The sequence below is a fragment of the Suricata suricatta genome, chromosome 1 (assembly GCF_006229205.1).
Source record: "Suricata suricatta isolate VVHF042 chromosome 1, meerkat_22Aug2017_6uvM2_HiC, whole genome shotgun sequence".
Classification (NCBI taxonomy): domain Eukaryota; kingdom Metazoa; phylum Chordata; class Mammalia; order Carnivora; family Herpestidae; genus Suricata; species Suricata suricatta.
Genome location: NC_043700.1, coordinates 129,947,985 through 129,966,732, shown reverse-complemented (window position 1 = coordinate 129,966,732; position 18,748 = coordinate 129,947,985). Strand labels below are relative to the sequence as shown.

At 41.6% G+C, this 18,748-nt stretch overlaps 1 protein-coding gene across 1 annotated transcript in view; it reads right to left on the bottom strand.

Annotated features, from left to right (window-relative positions):
* Positions 1 to 18,748, bottom strand: part of SCD5 (stearoyl-CoA desaturase 5) — an 89,981-nt gene that overhangs the window by 6,541 nt on the left and 64,692 nt on the right. The gene's annotated exons all lie outside the window — the stretch shown is intronic.

Sequence of the window (18,748 nt, the reverse complement as noted above, 5' to 3'; positions counted from 1 at the left end):
TACTGGTGATACAAAGACAAATTCGACACAGTCCCCACCCCAGGCTTCAGTCAGGTGTAACCACTGTTCTCCACCCGCTAGCCCTGTGAACCAGCTCTATGCAGCACACTAAAGGGACGGTGACAGGAGTTCATGGCTTTCCCCTCCCTGGCCTCGCCCGGGCTAGTCAAGCTTCCAGAAGGCCTCTGTTAAGGTACATATGTATGAAATGGGAAGTGGCACAGTATGGAGCAATGACATTCAGGAGGTAGAAGACTTGAACTTGAGTCTAGATCTGATTCTGGATGTTGAACAAACCTTTTTTTTTTTTTTTAATTCTTTCACTCTCCTCTTGTGCACAGTTACATGGTTCCACAAAGAGTGAGCACGCGGCAAGGGCATGTATGTGGATAGTCTATTTTGGGAAAAGTGAGACAGGGAAGGAGGGAATGGCAAGCCAGGGGTGCCCATGCTTTGGACACCTGAACTTGGGTCTTGATGGGACAGAATATACCTCAGGGTTATCCCATTGGCTCTAACTCCCTCCAGGTCAAGGGATTCACAGGGGATATTAGCTCCCCCACAATTCCACGTTCACTCGGGTCAGGATTGAAGAGTGCATTTCTGGAAGCATCTCAGGTGGCAGGGGCAAAGCAACCAGGAAGGAAGCAAGAAATAAGCAGTCCAGCTGAGCAAGGTGCCGTGGGGTTACACCTGGATTACACGGCAGCCACGGCTGGAGTGAAAAGATGGGCAGAGAGTAGGCGGTGGGGCACAAGAGGTGTCTGCCACAGGCAGTAATGATAATACTCTAGGGGGTTTTGTGAGGATCTAATAACTAATGTATACTATGTGCATATTATATGTCACAGCTACTCCAAGACCTTTTTTTATTAGACTCACTTAAGTCTAATAAAAACTCTAGGAGGAAGCGAGCATTATTATTGCCATTCTACAGAGCAACAGAAAGATTATGTAGCTGGGCCAAGATCACAAGACTAAGAAGTAGTATGACCAAGATTCAGATCCAAGCAGAAACACTCCAGAGACTATCATGCTATTCTGCTTTTGCAAATGAAATCACGTGCCTAAGTGTGTTTTGCAGATTGCTAGCTGCATGTGTCGTTGCTATAAAATTTGCTTTTCTTGGGCAAATGTTAACCCATCAACACCCATTTTCAAGACACTGGGATACAAGATAGCTGCATTTTAGTGGAAAGAGGGTACTCAGGAGGTCAGATGAGTGGGCTATGGCTGGGAGGGGCAAAGACAATAGACAATGAAGGGACTGGTGGTCTTAGATTAGGCTCCCTGGAGTCACATGCAGAAGGATTTGGGAGACTGCTCTTAAAAGACACTTGTAAGGAAGGGAGGAAGGCGGGTTGGGCTGAAGCAGCTCATCCACAATGAGTTTCAGCAGATCCAACAGGGAGCTCTAAAGGATGACCCTATGAAGTTGTCCCAAATGGGAAGGTATACCCACATCATCCAGCCTTTGGCCTCAGGGTGCAGGGCAGTTCCATGTGGGTGAGGGCAATTCCTAGAGAGGACAGGAACTGCAAAGTGGGAGCATCAGCTGTAGAGCGGATCTGGGTGAAGCGCGCAGATACGGGTGGTTTGTGGTGGGATTGGGGGCGGGGCGTTTTTATGTTGTAAAGCATCATAGAACGGTAAACCTCCTGACTCTGTCATTTCCTAGCTGTGTTATCTTCAGCAAATTATTTAACTGCCTTGAGCCCCAGGTTTCTCTTCTGTAAAATGTGGTATTAACAAATTTATTGAGTTCTTACTATGTACCAAGTACTGTCCTGGTACTAGCGATATAAAGTGAACAAATCAGACAAAAATCCATGCCCTTGGGGAGTAGGGGTATTCTGGTAGAAAGATTTGATAAATATATATATTATGTATATACCATATAAAAATTTACACATATATATTCTGGTAGGGAAGAAAGCTAATAAACAATGTAAATAAACAATATATAGAGCATGTTAGTGGTAAATACTAAGGTAAAAATAAAGCAGAGAAGGAGAATATGAAGTCAAGGGCAAGTGCTGAAATTTAAAATAGGGTGTTGAGGGAAGAACTTCGTGACATTATAGCTTTTGAGTAAAGACATGAAAGTGAGAAGTTAGCTATGTGGCTAAATGGAGCAGAAAATTCCAGGCAGAGGAAACCCCAAGAACAAAAGCCCTGCAGCCAGAGTGTTCCTGGCACATTCGGGGACAAGCAGGAGAATTGGGGCTGAAGCAGGTGAACAAAGAGGAGAATGTAGAAACTAAGAGAAAAATGGTGGTTGAGTCACAGGAAGTGTGGCAGGTCGTCAAAAGGGTTTCAACCTCTGAGTGAGATGGAACCTTGGGCAGGTTTGGAGCTGGGTGATCTGACTTACAGGTTAGCAGGGTCACCCCAAGTGTTGTGTTGAGAATGGACTATGGGGTAGGGTCAGAAGCAGGGACAGTAATTAGGAGGCTGCTACCAAATCTGGGCAGGAGAAGACATTGGCTTGGACCAGGCCAAGGGTGGCGGGTGTTAAAGTCAAATTCTGTATATATTTTGAAAATAGAGTGACAGGACTTATTACCAGACTGAATGTTGGATAGAAAGGAGTCAAGGATGATACTAAAAATGGAGATGTCATTAGCCAATAGCGGGAAGCATGGATGGGGTGCTGGTTTTGAGCAGCATGTGAAGAGCTCAATCTTAGACATGTCAGGTGGGAAATGCCCACTATGCACTCAGGGGGTGATGTCAAGTAGGCAGCTTGATGTTCAGGTCTGGACATTAGAGGTGCTCTAGAGAGAGGTTTGACAGGAACCAAAATTAGGAACTCATTAGCATACTAATGTATGACACTCACATACATATATTTTTTTCATCTGGGTTCCACAATAACTCTGTAAGATATCTATCTATCTATCTATCTATCTATCTATCTATCTGTCTATCTTTTATAATTTTTAAATTTTATTTAAATCCAAATTATTAACATATAGTGTAGTATCAGTTTCAGAAGTAGAACCCAGTGATTCATCACGTACATATAACATCCAGTGCTCATCCCAACAAGTGCGCACCCCATCACCCATTTAGCCCATCTCCTCACCCAATACCATCCCTGTGAAGTGCTCATTATACCCTCACTTTGTAGGACTTTTCTGGAGCTCCGGGGAGGTCATGGGACTTCCTCAAGGCCATACTGGTTGTACGAAGCATAGGCAGCCTGCTACTTACTTGGTTTACCAAGAACAGGACACAGGGGATAGGTTTTACCCAGAAGTAAACCAGGCCAGAGTGTGGGCTCTGGCCATTGTCCTAAGAGATGCACATCTCTAAATAAAAATACTACATCCCAGCTGGACTGAACTTCTTCCCATTTCTCAGGCACCACCTTCCCTCTCCCGTGTCTATGACACTCTTGGCGTGACTTACTTAATGTTTCCAAATATCAATCTAAACATCACTTCCTCTGGCAGGATTTCCTTGGTCCGTCAGAATAGGCAGAGTGCCCCCCTATCCAGTGCTGCTGATGCAGCATGTTGTACTTCTTAGCTTCATACTCGCTGGTGTAGTAGTGGCCTCACCTACTAGGTCAGTGGTTTCAGCCCTGACTGTACATTCGAATCAACTGGGTGAACATTTAAAAATGACTGATGTTGGGAACCTACTGCAGACCAGCTCAATTGAATCAGAATTTCTGTTCTGGGCATTGATATTTTTAAAACCTCTCCATTGCAGACAGACATTGATGGTGGCCTCCCATTAATCCACCTCTATGCTTTCTTTCTTGTTGGAATGTCCTGATTTTGTTCAGGATCTAACTGTTCTCCCTTGCAGCCATGTCCTTCAGGGAATGTGGACTCTACCCAGGATGTGAGTCCTTACTGGTTTGAGGCAATCAATGGTAATCTCATTCACTTTCCCAATAATTAATTTGGGAACTGGCCAACAGTGGTCAGTAAGATATGAGGAGGAAATGGGTATAATTTTTTTTAAAGGGAAATAACAAATGTTGGTAAAGATGTAGAGAAATTGGAACCTTTATGCATTGCTGGTAGGAATGCAAAATGGCATAGCTGCTATGGAAAACAGTTTCTCAAAAGGTTAAACCTCAAATTATCATATGGCCCAGGGATTCAACTCCTAGGTATATGTTCAGAAGAATGGAAGGCAGGGATTTCAACATATATTTGTACACCAGTGTTCATAGAAGTGTTGTCCAGTGTATCCAAAATGTAGAAATAGGCCAAGTTTCCATTAATAGATGAGTGGATAAACAAAATGTTATATATATATATATACACCACGGGATGTTATTCCACCATAAAAAGGAACAAAGTTTTTATATATGCTATAACATGCATGGATGAATGGACCCTGGAAACATGTTTGGGGAAATAAACTAGACACAGAGGACAAATATTGTTATAATTCCACTCATATGAGGTACCTAGATTTGGAAAATTCATGAAGACAGAAAGTAGAGTAGATGTTCCTAGGAGCTGGAGGGAAACGGAAGTGCCCATTTCATGGGTATAGAGTTTTTGTTGGGAGACATGAAAAAGCTTTAGGTATAGATATTGCTGATGGGTTATACAACATTGTGAATGTACTTAATGCCACAGAATTGTACACTTATGCTTAAAACAATAATACTATGTTGTGTATGTTTTACCACAATAAAAAAGAGTGAGACGAGAGAATGTTTTCTTGACGAGAGAATGTTGTCTTGACCACAGAAAGAACACACGGGCAGAGACGGCTTCTCTTTTCTCACAGTGACGCCAGGTGTGGCCTTCTGTGACCATGAACAAGGACTAGGAAGAAGACTGAAAAACAAAATGGATCCCTTAGGCTAACAGAGCAGAAAGATGGAAAGGTTCCTGGAACGAGTCACTGACCTGACCAACCCCAGAGTGGCTTTACCCCCAGTGCCTTATTCTGGGACAAACCAGCTGAGTCAGGACCTTCTGTGGAGCATCTGAACACATTCTAGTATCTGTAGTGGATTCTGTTGTGCCACCTGGATCTCCTTTCAATGGAGAGTTGCTGGCGGTGCTGCCTTTGCTAGAGAGAGCCGCTCTGCCCTAGGTCACGCCCTCTCCTAACAACCCTATCCAGTGACGACTTACATAAGGGGAGTAGTCCACTGCCTGGTCCCACGGCCTCACCTCTCCATGACTCTGTTACCCCAACTTCAGTGCCCACTGTAAGGGAGGCTGAGGCCTTCACTGGGACCGATCAGGACCCAGCTTCTTCCTTTGCCCAGTCTTGTTTCCATCACTTCTTCCACAGGGGTTGACCCAAAGACTCCCTCCGGTACACTTCTTATGACATAATTTCCATCTCAGAGCCAGCTTCCGAGGTAACCTGCCATGCAGCGTGGATACACTGCTGGGCCAGCAGAGTCCAGCAAAAGGCCACTCTCCAGAGCCTGGCACAGGGGCTTGCACATAAGCAGGCATTCCCACGTATTTGCGGGACAATTAAGTAAAGGATTCTTTGGTTAATAAATTATGAGCTCTCAGCTTCTCAGGAACATGAAAAACCTACAGTGACCAGTAGGGCATAAAGCAAGAGAGATAAAATGCCCAATTTTCAAAAAAAACCCACAAACCACACAATAAATGTGCAGCCCACTTTGGGGTTCTTCATGAGATTCCTATCTCTTGGACTGGTGCAACACAGAATTGTGAATACGAAGCCAGCAACTTGATTAAAGACATTTGTGCTCATCCGGGCCCCAAACCCCAGCTTCCAACAAGTTTCACTGTGAGACGTCGCAGCTCCAGTTTAACAGAATGATTTCTGAGCATAAGCTTCTAGGTCATGCTCTGAGCTGCCAAATATGGCGAAATATTGGCAATATTTAAGAGAACAGTCACTCTAACGGGTTTGGTCTTGATTTAGAATGCGGGTGATTTCTTCCCTGTCTTCCTGTGAACACTCAGACCCTGAGATAGGAGAAGACCCCTCCTATCATCAAGGGAGAACAAGATAATGGGGAAGGACTAGAGAGAAGGGTTGGTGTGAATCCAAGAACGTCCCAAGGAAGAGTAGTTCTCTTCCACAGATTTAAAACCAGAGAACCACAGGTTTGAGCGCAAAACACAAAAGCCAAAGTACTCAAGCTCCCTCTATAAGCAGCTCTGGAGCCCCAGCTATTGCGTTAAAGTGACAGCTTTGGGGCACCTGGGTGCTTCAGTCGGTTAGGTGTCTGACTCTTGGTTTCGGCTCAGGTCATGATCTCTCGGTTTGTGAGTTTGAGCCCTGAGTCCAGCTCTGTGCTGACAGCATAGAGTCTGCTTGAGATTCTTTCTCTCCCTCCCTCTCTGCCGCTCCCCTGTGCACTCTCTCTGTTTCTCCTTCAAAATAAATAAATAAGCTTACAATTTTTTTTAAGTGACAGCTTATCAGAACAGACCTACACCAGATGTTGGAATCCTTCCCATTCCCACCACCTCACAATTCCTCCTAACACCAATTTCACAGTGGGAAGACGCTTTTCAGCATTTAGCTCAAGATAAGAAGTCCATTCACCAAATCAAATGCCATCACACACCATGATACCCCAGCGCAAGTAAGTTTCAGTGGTGGGACACAGATGAAGATATAGGCCCTCATCTTGCAACTTTGGCAATGCTTTGAAAACTTTCCTTATTCCAATAAACTGGATCACAATAAAGAGAACTGAAACATTAAACATAGAATTGAAGTGCCCGTGTAGCTCAGTTGGTTGGGTGTCCGACTCTTGATTTCAGCTCAGTTCATGGGATGGAGCCCTGTCTCAGGAATGGAGTCTGCTTAAGATTCTCTCTCTCTCTGCCTCTTTCCACTGCTTGTGTTCTCTTTCTTTAAAAAAAAATAAATAAAATAAAAATAGACCTGGAACCAAAAATTCTATGGAAAAGAAAGGATTTGGAATTTCTTTCTTTTTTTTCTTTCCCGCTGTTCCCAAATCTGGGTGTGCAAAGCATCTTAAAATCTCTTTTTCTTTAGATGAAAAAGAAATTGATGTTCTCTGCCTGCAAGTATTTCCTATTGCTTGACTAAGCCTAAGCACAGTGAGTGGTCCAGAGCCGATGGAGTGTGAGATCTCCAGAGAGAAAATCACGAGAGCATGAAAGAAGGGGGAATATCTGCCCACTGCTGACTTCTGAGGGGGGCTGGCCCAAAGAAATGTGAAAAGAAGCAAATACCACCACGGGTCGGAGAGAAATTACAGCCCCACAGACATTCTCTAATGATGAGCAATGAGCTGTCACTGGCATCTTGATTAAACTTATTTGGTTTTGTGATTTCACTTAAAGCCTAGCCAGAAATTCATTTTCCCTAAAACTTTTGCATCTTGCAGGGAACCAGACAAAAATCATCTGGCTGCTTACTCAACATTCATTTAGGGGACAGATAATACGCACTGGCAGTTTGTAAATGGAATGGATGAACACTCTCTCCCCCCTCCTTTGTCCCCTCCGGCGTTGCCCACAGGAGGCGAAAGATGTGATTCGTTTGGATGCAGACCTGAAGATGGAAGACCCCTGATGGGGGAGCTCTTTGGAGTGTTTGAGAAAATATTCCAGACTGTTTGAATTGTTTAGGTTGAAAATGGGCTCCACTGCTGTGATTTTACCTGTGGATTTTACCTCTCTGGTGTTGCAAGGCTTTGAGTGAGACAGCTCAGGATGATGGCATTTGAAGCGTGCTCTGTAAGCCGTAATCATTCCAGATTTGGCTCTGACCCTCAATTAGTGTTGACATCACTTCCCCTGTGCTACTTCATGATAAGCATTCCCGTAGAAGAAAATCTTTTAATTGGACTATCTGGATGCCTAATCGTCATCTTCTGGATGCCTCTTCTCCCCCATGAAGGAAGCAGAGATGAGGGACGGCTGCCCCATGAAAATGGCTCTGCTGGAAACTGCGACACAGTGGGGAGAAGATGTATTTTTATTTTCTTTCCGACCTTTCGCTTTATTTACTTTTGAGGTCTGAATGTGGAGGTTAGTTGCATCCATCCACTTGACTTTAATCTGTCTTTGTAGAAATAGTTTGTATTCATTTGCTAAGCAGCTTAAAAGATAAACACAATCATTTCAGAATTTCAACACAAAGAGCGTTATTGGACCTCACTGGACAACAACATTGGACAATGAAGTGCTTAAAGTAAGGACCCCGACATGCTGATTGCTGAGACCGAGTAAGAAGGTTTAAAAGGCCTTTTCCCTTTTTCAAAGCTTTGATTCCATCATGGTAAGTAGATGGCAAGTTCTTTGTGGGCAGGATTTGCCTTGATCCAAGTCAGATCGCCCTCAGTTTCTTGAACACAAAATGCTTGTTAACACAGTAGGTGCCCAGGAAGCAGCTGAACTGATGACCTGCACCAGGAGTGAGGGGCAGAAGGCATCTGTCTTTGGTAAAAGCAATTAGGTCACTTCATCCTCCTAATGGTTTGCTACTTAGAGCTTCTCTAGTTTCTCAATACAAACTTAAGTTCATTAGACTGATACTCTGTTCTCTCTCCAGGGCTCTTGGTCTCTGTCTTTGCCTTTCTCCGCCCTTCCTCCCACCCACTCACCTCCCTCCCTCTTCCTGATTAGTTCCGAACACAGACTAATTCCTGATGGTTTGTTGAATCGGGTGACTAAAATGAACACTTAAAGTCGTGTACAAAATAATTTTTTAAACAAAGTTATAGCTGCCATGCCACTTTCTCTCACACTTACAACTGTGTTCCATTTTCATCCCTACTGCCTCAGATAAAGTGAGCACCGCAGGAAGAAATATAACCACTTTTCTTAATCTGGGTGCCATGAAATTGTGTGCAAACACTTTTGTGTATTTCCATTTGCTGAGGTTCAAAGTCCACAGCTTTCATCAAATTCTCAGAGATACTCAGTTTCCAAGACCCCAAACATTTGATGTGGTTGCCAATGACCTTTGGTTTTCTTTGTTTACTTTAGAATTTGGCTTGGGATTTAAGTAAGAAAATCTAATTCACTTTCAGGAAGGGTGAACTGAAAGAATTTAAAGAATAGTACTTTTAAAAATGATGATTGCCCTGCCTACTTTTTTAGCAATAAAATGTTAAAAGGGACTGCAGTGACACTAGATACAAGTGTGTGTGTGTGTGTGTGTGTGTGTGTGTGTGTGAGTGTGTGTGAGTGTGTGTGAGTGTGTGTGTGCACCTGGACACTTTCCTGATCATTCTGGACCGGATATGTGGACCTTAAAGGATGGTGACCAATTGACAGAATTCAACTTTCCACCCCCACCCAAGGGAGCAAGTTTACTTCCAAACTCTCATCAATGATAAGCTACTCACGGGCAGCCAGTCTCTGTGTCAGAAAGGAGACAATGTAGTCATTTCAGCCACTTTCATTATCCATGTCAACTGCTGCCATTGAACTGATTAGACAGGCTGACCATTTTTTTTGTTTTGTTTTTGGGTTTTTTCTTTCTTTTTTTTTTTTTTTTTGCTGTTGTTGAGAATGAATAGGCTGATATACACATGGCTTCTTCATCTCACATTTGAAAGCTTCAGAGAAACTACCTCACATTGACATGCAGTCAGAAAAGGGAGGACCTCACAGACCTCCTAAAAGCGACTTGGGGCTGCCCCCCAACCCTGAGAGTCCTTGAACTGCTGACCTCAGCTTCCTGGAAGTGAGTTTTGAAAAATGAGTAAAGACTGTCTAGGAGAAAAAGAACATTCTAGATCAGTGCTTCTCAAACAGTCATGGTGCATCTAATGAGCTCCCAGGTGACACTGATGTTGCTGGTCCCACAACCACAGGTTAAGTAGCAAGGATCTAGGCCAGAGAAATAACACAAGCAAAGGCAGCATCACAGAACAGCCTGAGGTGTGAGGGGAATGGCATAGAGAGTGAAGTACAAGGCAGAAGTACCAAGACGTAACGTAAGCAGGCCAGAGGGATAGCAGACAGTTGTACCTTTTCCCTAGGGGAAGTCTTGAAAAAGTTTTAAGCAGGAGACAACTCTGGCTCACACATATGTATAATTTCTTATTCTCAATAACTCAGAAATGCAACAAATATAAAACTCACATGCAAAGTAAGCGGGCAGCAGGACGAAGCAGAGGAAGAAGAAAGCTGATATTCCCTATACTATTACAACATAGCTTAGTAGCAAGCGCACGTGCTTTGGACTTAGACAGAGTTTGCTTAAATTCCGTTTACAAAATGTGTCCTGAGTCAGCTTCTCAGAGCTCAGATTCCATCATTTGCAAGGATAGGAGAGATACTAGTTATAAGGGCAGAGAACAGAATCTGCTACATCGTGAGTACTCACTATACTGAAATCTATATGATAAAGGAGGTTATAGAGTAATAAAAAATAACAACTGGAGGCTATTATTGTTATTCTAAGATTAGATGTAGGCCTGAAGTAAGATCATCGAGCTTATTAGAATTTTACATTTTTGGGGCACCAGAGTGGCTCAGTCAATTAAGCGTCTGACTTCGACTCAGGTCATGATCTCCTGGTTTGTGGGTTCGAGCCCGGCATTGGGCTCTGTGCTGACAGCTCAGAGCTTGGAGCCTGCTTCAGCTTCTGTGTCTCCTTCTCTCTCTGTCTCTCCCCTCCTCACACTGTCTCTCTCTGTCTCTGTCTCTCTCTCTCAAAAATAAACATAAAGAAAAGAATTTTGTATTTTCAAGAGCAAAAAGATTCTGAAGGGGAATCTGAGAGGAATCACCTAACAATGTTTTGCTCATTTGCATGCCAAGCCGCGTCAGAGGACGAGGCCGACAGCTACAAGACCTCAGGTCTCCTGCTTACCATCCTTTTGGACAAGACAACTTGGACCCAAATTTTCAATACAAACTTTGAATGGCTTATGTTGCTGTCTCTCCACTCTTCTTGCTCTTTTCCTAGTAGTACTTGTACCAATAATAAGGAGCAAAGGCACAGAGAGCCCAGAGGGAAAGAATAATGATTGCATATTAAATAGAGCCTTCACAGTTTACAGAATCTCCCTCTGCATGGGCACTTTCATGAGAAAGGCTTTCCTAATTTCTATTCCTCTTTTTCTCTGAAGCACTTGCCATTAAAGATCCAGAAAGCCCCTCATCACCCTGGGATTCTGAGACTCTTCATATCTCATTCCTGCCTTGAAGGGTTAGTTAGTAAGTCACCCGTGATGCATTGCTTTCTCAATCCATTAAAACAAATATTGGCTCTTTGACTGTAAATGAAAGTTTTCATCTAAAAATCCAGGTTCTTAGTTGGACAGAATTTGAAAGCCTGTTCATTTATCTAGAAACACACATGTAGAAAAATGGGGTTTGTCTCAATCCCTTGATAGTTAGGACATCTGAGTAATTGTTTTTCTCTGTTTTTAAATGAAAGACCAGAGTAGGTTTATAAGAGGAAGCCAAATGTCAGAAGAGATAGCACACTTCAGCTGAGTCAATGAGCATGTTTTGACAAATCACGTTATCTCAGCACTAAGAGTCTTTGTCTCTGTGTGACAGATTTGTTACTGTTTTATTTGAAAATAGGTAATGTGAGGAGAAGTAAATGACTTGGACAGGGGGTCAGCTCAAAGCAGATTTCTGACAGGGTTTCCTCAGCCACTGGGCTGATGGTAATGTCTCTGGTTTTTCTTTCACCAGGAATTCATCCTTTTTAATTTTTATAATTTTCAGTTTTTTAGACTTAAGAATTGGATTCTAAGAAGACCCTTAGCAATAAGGAATGTTCCCCAGGAAGGGAGGATTCACTTATGCTCTCATTCATTTTTTTTTTTTCATTTTCTGAATCCATGGAAGCATTTCTTTAAGAAAAAGCAAAAGCAGAAGTGGCGGGGGGTGCCTGGGTGGCTCAGTGGGTTGAGTGTCTGACTTTGGCTCAGGTCATGATCATGCAGTTCGTGAGTTCGAGCCCCACATCAGGCTCTGGGCTGACAGCTCACTGCCTGGAACATATTTTGGATTCTGGGTCTCCCTCTTTCTCTCTCTCTCTCTCTCTCAAAAATAAACATGGACATTGTTGAATTAAAAAAACAAGAAAAGAAGCAAGGAAGAAGGAAGGGGAATTTTTAATTTTGAAAGCTGCTTAAGTCCGCTATGTGGACGGTGGTCTGGAGCCCCCCGCCTTTGGGCAACAACCTCAACGGCATCCTCTCAAGGTGCGGCGCCCAGTGGTGCTTGCTTACAAGAAGTCAGGGGTGCCTTGACAGTTTCCACTGTTCATCGGGGGGGTGGGGGTGGGGATGAGTTGTCTGGGTGTCCACTCCCTGTCCTTTTCATTAAGATAAAACCGGCAATTCTTGTTAACAGTAACCACAAAAATTATAGAATATTTAGGACTAAACCCAACAAGAAACTTAGAAGATCTATATTTGGAAAACCACAAACATTTACTGAAAGATGTAATAGAAGTGGTAACAAAGGGATAGACTGTTCTGGGAGAATGAGAGTGTCAGGAGAAGGTCATGAGCCCGCAGACCTCAAGGGCCTCATTCTACCCTTTTCTCCTTTACTGTGAATTCTCTCAGCTACTTTCATATATGGACTTGGAAGCCTCTGGCTATTTTATAAATGTGTGTCTTCTCTTCCCAATTAAATGATAGGATTAATAAAAGCAAGGACTATCCCTTTTCCTTTCTTTATATCTTCCATATCCCTTAGTACAGAAATGCCTTTACTTACAACTTTTCCATTTAGAGAAGTTCAAAGTATGGAGAACGCAGGGTGAGAAAGCGCACCCACTCTGCCCACCACCAGCGGATGGCGCTAGCAGCTACACACAATCACTCCGCTGCACACTGTCTGCCAGGCAGGGCGCTGTTGGCTGGGTTTGTGCTCAGTTTTAAGCCATTTGATGAACATCAGTAACATCACCAGTTTGAAAAGCATAAAAGTAATGATTCCATGTAAAATGCTGCAAAAATAGACACACAATTGTGACAGAAACAAAAGTGGAGATAAGTTTTCAGGACTGAAAGCGGTGAGAGAATGCTTAATGTTGGAGGTGCTCCTGGCAGAGCTGGAAGAACCCTGAAGGCCAAGGACTGAATACTGATTGAAAAGGAAGGAACGGGGATTGGTGGAACGAAAAAGGCAACTTTCAGGGGTTGTGGCTAAATAGTAGCAGCAACGAGCGATATCCCTTGGTCTAAGCTTTGTCAATCCTGGCGAAGGCCCGGAGTTTACGAGTGAACTTAAGCCTAGGCCTGGTGAAAAGTGTTGACGAGTCTGCTGTGAGGTAAAGGTGGCCTCGTGGGTTCAAAGTTGCTGGGTTCATCCGAATCAGCAAAACCTCATGTGGTGGTGAAGGAGGGTGATGGAGCCATAAGAGGTCCACGTTTGGGGGGAAATGTTGGAGAGAATGTAAGGAAGAAAAAGCACTCCTGGCTGAAAGCTTTGAAGGGCCCATTTATGTTTTTATTTATGGAGATGGATCTGGGAACCGGTAACTCAAGCCTCTCTTAGTCATTTTGAACTAATGAAAAAAATGGACACCTGAGCAGCGTTTGAGAACTAAGGTCTCCTTGAATGGAATAGCTTCCGTACACTCCCTTACGTGTGGTCAACTGCACAAATATATAGTGCACATCTCCTCTGTGATGGACACTTTCACATACATTAACTAATTTATTCACTCAATAATCTGGTAAGATGTATATCACCACTATCACCACTTCATGGCTGTGGAAATGAAATCCTGGAGAATGCCCAACGTGGGCTCTTTTGATTCCAAGATGCTGTTTTACCTCACCATACGTAGTTGCCTCATTGTGTCAACCAAATTAATGAATGAATAAATAACCCAATACAATATACATTGTAATTCTACCTATGTTTCACAGTTAACAAAGGGCTTGATTTTTTAAAATGTTTTATTTATTTTTAATACAGAGCATGAGATGGGGAGGGTCAGAGAGAGAGGGAAACACAGAATCAGAAGCAGGCTCCAGGCTCTGAGCTGTCAGCACAAAGCTGAATGCAGGGCTCGAACCCAGGAACATGAGATCATGACCTGAGCCGAAGTTGGAGACTCAACTGACTAAACCACCCAGGCACCCCAAGGGCTTGATTTTTGAATGACATTTATTACTTTGTATGTCACAAATACATGTAATATACATAATGCCACCAGGGTTACTTTATGTAATATCACCAAGTCCCATTGCTGAGTGTCTCTCTTCTGACCTTCAAAATATCTCTAGGGGCGCAGAAGGGGCATTCAATATTAAGAGACACTCTGAAGACTGCTTTCAGTGAGAGTATAATGAAGTCAAACAGGACACCCTGGAAGGGTCACTTTTCAATATATATTTTTGATCAATTCACAAAACATCTCATAGTGCAGACTCCTGGTTAAGGATCCTTTCTGGTCTCTGGAAATCCTTTGTGCTGATAAGAAATAGAGAAAATGGTCAAGAATTCTAACCAGGGTTGTTTAGTGTTATTTTTCTAGTGCTCCTGTGTAAAGTGTGGCTATCTCTCAACCTAATCATTCCATGACACGTTCAATAAGATATAACATGGTGATATGAGGCTGAGGAGTTAGAATAAATTGTGTCAAAGGAAAATCTCCCTAATAGCTCTGACACGACAACCTGCACATGAATAATCTAAGTATTCATTTTGAGTAATCAAAATCAATATTTGTTGAGCTATCAACAAATTCATTACTGAAGAAAATATTTTCACTTGAACTGTCAACTGACAGGGGGTCCCCATAATAACTGCCATTAGCAGTTTGCATCAGTGACAAAGAAAATACATTTGAATTTCGCAAATATGTATGAATTGTACTCTTTGAATTTTAAAAAGGGACTCAGCCTCATTAAAAATGTTCACAAAATAGCTGTCACAAGGACACTAACCTCGTAAATCATTTCATGGCAAGAACTACCAGTTGGAAAGTAAGTAATGGATTTGTTTCCAGTTAAACTATTTCTTACCTTAAATACATGCATTTGTGCCTTCTGATGCTTCTTGTTTAAACAACTTATACTATATTACTCACTTTCTAGCTTAGTAGTTGCTGGATTCTTTAGAGAGTCTTCCACAAAGCAAACCAGCACTAAAATGACTGTTATTACTTATCTAGTAAAATATCCCAGCCCAGAGCACCAGGGACAGTAGGAACAAGAAGTATGTAAATGTTCAATGTGTTAATTTGCCTGTGTAGACAGACTCATTTGTGGCTGTTCTACCTTCCTGTTCCAGGAGGGGCAGAAGGATTCTGGGTAGGAAAGTGGGCTTTGGCATCTCACTTTGTCAGATCTTCTTCTTCAACAAAAATGGAGGAAGGAGATGAAAAGATAGTATCTCTGTCCTTGACCAACAGTGGATTCGGAGGTGTGAGGAAAATAAACGCATATTGCTTTTAAAAGGCAAATGGCAAAAAAACACATGAACAAATATTTAGTCTCACTAGTAATCAAAGATCTTCAAATCCATTATGACGATGAGTATCACAAGCTGAGAAATTTACATATTATTTGACTCAGCTCTTATGATTTTAGCCAAAGGAAGATATCATAGTTATGATCAAAAATTTATCTATAAAGTTATTCATCTCACCATTGTTTTCATGGTGAAGGTGAAAATCTTTCAAAATTCATCAGAAATAATGACCCATCTTCACAATGAAATATTAAGTAGGCACTAAAACTGGAAAGACTTCACAGGATTCCATCAGGCAAAAACTCTAGGTCCTATTAAATAGGACACAGAGTTCTGCTTCCACTTATAAGGAAAGTCACAAGTGAACATTGTTTCCATCAGAACAATGAAAAAGGTGGAGAACATACAAAATAATAACTTTTCTTGAGTGCATCAGAGAGTTGAGGTCACAAGGCAACTAAATGAATTGAATTCCAAAGAGTGGTAAGCCCATCCACAAACTTCTTTGCTTGGCAGAGCATATGGAAGGATGGGGCCACCATGTTAGTAGATGAGAAGAAATCAGCTAAAAATGTAATGAATCCTTAAAAGCCAAGTGTGGGCTAATTTGTCACTTTGGAATAGCTTAGAGCCTCAGACACAAGGGAGTTTGCACTCACATTCCAGGTCTTTTCTCTAGACCTGCATTAAGTGTTCACAAAAAAGTCAGAGGTAAAGTAGGAGACTGGAGAGAGTTCCCTCCCACTGTATAGACATGCAGGAGATGACCAGCTGCCACCAAATGACAAGCACAAAGCGTTGACCTCTTCCCCAGAGACTTCTCTTGCAAAGCCAAAGTCTTAAGCGCCTGGGGGAGGGCAAAAAACCTTTTGCCCCTAGGACTGGGAAAAAGTCCAATGCTTCTGGGAGAATAAGAGAAATAAAACCGGATTGTCTCTGAAGGAGAAGTAGAAAGCTCTCCCCCACTCTCAGACATAGGCAGAGTTATTACTGCTGAAGGAAGTAAAAATCTGGCTTATGCCCAGGATCTTGCACTGCTCAAAGCAGAGATCTCCTATTGTTGGGGGAGATGCAAAAACGCTCAAGGTTCAGACACACAGAGGTTGCCTAAGTCTGATACAGCACTAAGACAACAAAGAAATCCCAACCCCTTACATTAAGACATGCATAGAGAAGCAACAATAGAAGTCCCCCCTACTTCAGATAAGGGCAAGAACACACAGTGAGATGCCCTCTGTGGTGCAGGTATACAAGGAAGCTGAAAGCTGAAGGCAAAAGCATTAATACTTTGAAATCCTCCCTGGTACTCCACAGTCTATTTTAAGCATTTGGTAACAGCAGCTATCCACTGATGTCTGTGGTACACTAAACCCAAATCTAACTTAACTCCTGATTCCCTGATTCAACCTCCACCCTTTCCCATCCCCTCCCCCTCACATTAAAGGCCAGAAAGAAGAATAGGTGTGGCCATTTTAAACATAAATTGTGTTTACCTTAGTATTTCTATTCTTGTAGGCATTGTCAGCATAGAATTAAAAATCACAAATCACATAAAAATGCAAAAAAAAAAATATGGCCAAGAGATAAAGCAATTAATAGAACCAGACTCAAAGATGATTCAGCTGTTGTAACTATCAGGGACTTTCACTATATTTAACACATTAAAGAGATCTAGTGAAAAAGGTGGACAGGTGGGAGGCATCATCAGAGAAATAAAAGATATAAAAGTGCAAATGCTCTATGTAAAAAACAGTATCAGAAATAAAGAATTCCTTTAATGGGTTCATGGCAGACAAGACATAGCTAAGGAAAGAATTAGTGAACTTGAAGATATGTCAATAGAAATTATTCAGATGGAAATATAAGATAAAAAGAGTGAATTAAATAAAACAGTACCTCTAAGAGTTGTGGAACAATATCAAATGGTATAATATAGGTGTCCTTAGAGTCTCTGAGGAAGGAGAGAAAAAACAAGGCCAAAAAGAGTCTGAAGAGCTGACGACTAAGAATTTCCCAAAAGTTACAAAAGAAAACAAGTCACAGATCCAAGAAGTCCAAAGAATCTTGAACAGGATAACTGCTTCCTTGCAAACAAACAAACATAAACAAAACCAAAAAACCCTTGACACATCAGAATCAATTGCAGAAAAGCAATGACTAAGAAAAATTCTTGAAGACAGTGAGAAAAAGAAACATCACATGCAGAGGAATATGGAGAAGAATCACAGCAGACTTCTCAGAGACCATGCAAAGAATAAGACAAGGGATTGACATCTTTTAAAATCTGTAAAAGAAAACTTGCCAATCTAGAATTTTATGTCCAGTAAAAATACCTTTTGAAAATGGAGATAAAGACCTCAGATAAGCAAAAGCTGAGAATGTACTGCCAAATGGCCTGTGCCACAAGAACTGTTAAAGGTAGTTCTCCAGGCAGAAGGATGATATCAAATGCAAATTAGGATACACACACACACAGAAAACAAAGAAGCTAGAAGTGAAATAAAGAAGGCAAATATAAAATATGTTTTTCTTATTTAATTACTTTGAAATGGTATATAGGGTATGAATAAAGTTTTATAAAAAGAAACCAGAGCATGGTTCATTACAAAGAACTTTAAAGGATAAAGTGCAAAATTTTAACTGATTTTCTTCCTAAGTGGAAGGATTACAAATGATTTTATCCTTCATGAAGCTTATTTGCATTTTCTAAATTTTCTGCAATTAACTTTTATGACATTTTGTACTAAAAATAGAATTTATTTTTATGTTCTCTCTTAATTATTTTTTAAAGATGATGTTTGGGTCCCAAGCTTTACCACCAAAATTTCCCTATTTTTCTGGTTAAAATTTTGGGCAAGGGAGAAACAATAATATGAAAAGTTTTCTCTACTTTTTTACCTTTCTTGTGAAAAAGAGACAATGAAAAGGCAAAAGGAGTCTTTTTCTCTGAGGGCAAAAGCCACTGGTAATACATCTAACTTTCAGGAGAAGAAATAGCATTAAACCAAAGCCTCTTGTAAGAGTTATAGACGCTCTCTCTATTGGATAAAGCCTTGGAGCATAAAGCCCTTGACTGAAGGGCTTTGTATCCCAAGAAAATATTAAAAGATGATTCTCTACATGGTCACAAAAGAGAGCCAAGAGTTGATGATATCTAAGTATTACTGAGAATTTATGCGTCTACAAAAATGTCTTTCATAAAGTTTAATGCTTGACGGCTGCACAATTGCTTAATTTTTACATTAAAACTTAGCTAAGATTTCTTCGCAGCTTTGGTAGCAACTAATATTTTAATAAAAATAATAATTCAGTGCAAATATTTGCTATTATTTTTTGACATGGTTAATTGAGGCCACAGGGAGCCAGGATATTTGGAATTCAAGTCC